Consider the following 4,032-nt stretch of genomic DNA (forward strand, 5'->3'; position numbering starts at 1 on the left):
GTGTCCATCCCGAAACGCTCACGCAAGGTTAAATACACAAAAATCCGGCACGATAGCTGTGTTGGAGAGAGCAAGCAAACAAGCGCAACCTCACTGGGAAGAACTTGAAAGACCATAGGAAAATATGATACCTATTTCACTGCCCACTCCAAGTTTCACAGCACTTGTGTCTTCAAAGTTTTAAACATCCCTGTCATTTCAAGGAGTACTTCTTACGAAACAAGGGAGAGAACATAGGGAAATGGCCTGTTTGTGCCATGTCACAGCAACTGTCGGAGAACCCTGGCACGCACTGAACTGTATTAAGCAGAGATGACCAGACAGCTTTCATTCAGGCTTTTAAAATTATAACATCCGGTTCTGGTTCTGATAGGCAAAGGTAGTGACTTTATATATACATACATATATATATAAATATATATATGTATTAATTCCACCTCTCATATAAGTATGCAAATGCCTGCTTTAACTGTAGGCTTACTCCATTTTTTTTGGTAGTATATATGCAATAAATACCTGACTTTTGAAGCCAAGAAAATCAGTTCTGTAGTGCTGACAGAAGATTATTGTCACAACTGCTTTCCACACTAAATTTTGGCAAAAATATTTCAACTTTGATGGAATCTGTTCTTACTGAAACATCCCTGATTCCTCTCATTTCAAAGACACATCTCAGCTGACCAGATTTGGAATTGACATTACTGTTTCGCTCCTGTAGGAAAAACTCTTCCTCAAAATTTCTGAATTATCTTTATAAACCAGATACTCCCCCTCTGCCCTCTCAGAGAGATGCAGTTCACATAAAAACATAAGAAACATGAACTGTTGAGTACAGCGGACACATGAGAATGGCTACTAGGAAAAAAAGTCAAATTGGGAAAGAAGTCTTACATCCAAAGGAAAGGGAAAGCCTTAGTGGTACATTTCTCAGTGATATGCCCCTTTCCAGCCCTGTGCTCTGACCTGAGGGTTTCTCAGACTGCTGCTACCTGCTTTGCTCTGCCCGTGACTGAGCCAGCCCCATCACCCTTTGGTGCCCCTGATACTCCTACTAGAGACTTCTGCCTCCTCATATATACCACCATAACAGTAGGTTTCATTCCTCCCTTACTTGCTTTTCTTGTCAAAAGGTCAGGGTCAGAAAAGTTTGCTATTAAAAGAACTTGAATGAATCACAGTCAGTCCAACAGGACCATCTGACAGGTAACTGAACACGCAGCACTTGAACATGTGAGAAAAGTAACCTTTGGCAGGAGGGAGGTGGTGGCAGATGGGCAGCCAAAGTGGTAACTGGAAAGGATCAGGGTACTTTCTCCTCCATATGCTCTGGAGGAAAAACACCCTGCTGTTGGTCAGATGACTCTGTGAAGAAAAGTCAAAGTAGCCTGGAAAAATATAGTCAGGCAGCCAATATAGTTCATATTTAGGGACTGGAGGTGTCTGTCTTAGGGTGTAGTGTTTTAGGAAATGATTATAGGGGAGGGGAAGGGAGCAACATGGGTCATTGGGAAAAATCAAATACATGTAGGCTCTCGGGTGGGAGCAGATAAATGGCTGATACAGTCCTCCGACATATAAACGTTAATAAGAGGGATAACAGGAAAGACACTATCTTTACTTGGTACAGGGAGTACTCTGCCCTGTTTATGTTTGTACAATATAGCAGAAATCACAGGCACGCAGAGGGAGACAAGGTGGTGCTGAATCTGTTCAGCAAAGAAAAGATTAGAAGCTTTTCATTTAATCAGTTTAGGAATATCAACATAGGCAAAAAAGGAAAAAAAATAATTTGAAGAAAAAGCTTTGTCCAGCAGATGGTAATGCAATTAAATTGAAAATCTGAAAACTGAATTAGAGAAAAACCACAGTGGAAATAAAACAGCAATTTATAGCCAAGAGCTTGGTGGTAGCAGCCATTGGAAAAACTCACCAGGTTAAAAGGTTGGTTCTGCAACATTGAAACAATTCTGAAAGCATTTCAGGTATTTTCCTGAAGTATACATTCTTGCTCAAAAACAAATTGATTGCAAATTTCGTATTTTACAGTATTTCACACGGTGGTAGACAACTGCTCACAGTTAGGGTGGAGGGAGAGCAATGGATAATACTAGAGATATCCTTCCTGATGGAGGGTGCTACCTCCCACCCTCCCCTGGGTGCTGGGAATCTCATTCCCTCAGGTAATAAGCCCTTCTCTTTACCAGGCAGGGCTTCTGCAGTTTCTGGGTTTTGGCGCAGAGCTTTCTTCATGTGGCACATGTAAATCTTACACAATAGTCTGTGGAGGAGGTTGCAGATTTCTGTGAATAATGGATTTTTCTGAACATATTGGCCTGAGAAGTGGTTAACTACAAAGTTAATTAAAAAAACAAAGAGAGAGAAAAAATATAAACCGCAAGAGTTTCCTGGTGGCTGAAGTTCAGCTAAAACTTTCTCTTTTCTCTACGGTTACCTTTCAGTATATTGATGTAACAGCCTCATATAAATTTGGGTTTATTGTTCTAAATAATTTTCTCCCCTCAAGGTAGTTTCTCTTGAAATAAGCTTTCTTTGAAAGAAAAGCAAATTTCTGTGGATAATCTAGGGATTTGGTCCTAGCCTCCAGTTCTCATTCACTGACATTTTAGAAGTCAATAGCAAACATCACATATAATTCACATTAGTTTAGCTTGCTCATTTTTATTCCAAAAGTGCTGAAAGACTCCCAGTTTTACTTCTCTGAAAGCATCATACTCTTCTTGACCAGGACGAGGGCTGAAACATCTGCTTTTTTGTAAGGAATGACAGGTTTGACACTATTTCTTTGCAGGCCCATTTCTACACGACACAGCACTGTTGTTTCATAGGGTATTCAGTACAAAGCTTCAAATGCCTGCAGTCTGCTTTCCTACTTCCCTACAAAAAGTGACTGCTAAGAGCAGTACTACAGCTCCTCATCATTTCCACCTACTGCTCTGGTATAATTCCCTTCTTCCTTAAGCAAGGCCGACAGGATGCTTCACAAGGCTACACCAAATAACTACAAGAAGTAAATACCACCAGGTGGTGCTGCTAAACATAGTTTTCCACATCCGTTTTTATTGCTTTGTGAAGTCCTCTAAAGGTCTACCCAACAGCTAACTTGACCTTGCTTGGTTTTCCAAAGGAGCCTTTCTCTCTGGGCGGGAAAGAATCCTCTCTGCCTGGGTACTTTAGAAGAATCAATACCTGAGACAAATTGTCTGATACATAAGCATTTTTGAGTGATAGAACACACACATGCATTATAACCATCACTTTCCCAGACAAAGTAAATAAATTTCACAACTACTTCTACTAAGCCAAGGCTTAGTGTGCAAGGTCCAGCCATTACTTTCTCTTGACAGATAGTCAGGAGTAACAATGAGTTTGAATACTGTCTGGAAAAAAAGGTACTGGTATACAGACAATAGTTGCCACCTATAGAGCATGGATTGCACTTTTTTGACTCTGCATGCTTGTGTGATTCCTTTCAATACCCTTACAGGTCAAATGTGTTTTCCATAATAGGAAAAAAGCAATATAATCCCGTGTTACATACAGGTTGACTTCGCTTGCTCACCTTCTCTGCAAAAATGTCTGACTGGAGGAAGCTATTATTACTTCTGGAGTGTTTGCTGGCATCATATGATATGCGAAATATTTATTGAAAAGACAGTACTAAATGTTAATAAATTCCTCTGTGCCCTTACCATTTTTTATTAATGAATTGGTACTTCAAAAGGTATTGGCTCAATTGTACATTTCCTGAGGTAATGTTCACACAGCAGACAATTGCTTATTGCTTGAGCCTGTATTTTTTATATTACCATTGGCTAGAAGCAATTCCATATTACTTAAAAAAAAAAAAAAAAGTAAATCTGCCTCTCTTGATCTTGTCTCAGAGAAAAGTTTTCAGAGACATTAAAGAAGATATTTTTATACCACCCTTAATATTTTGAGAGAAATATGAAAGGTCATTCAGGTATTCATTATCCTGTCTGTTTTTTTTTTCTCTTTCAAGCCAACTTTCTT

This window comes from Neopsephotus bourkii, unplaced genomic scaffold (assembly GCF_033783945.1).
Source record: "Neopsephotus bourkii isolate Nb327-2 ecotype Australia unplaced genomic scaffold, CSIRO-AGI_Nbou_v1 NB_1511, whole genome shotgun sequence".
Classification (NCBI taxonomy): Eukaryota; Metazoa; Chordata; class Aves; order Psittaciformes; family Psittacidae; genus Neopsephotus; species Neopsephotus bourkii.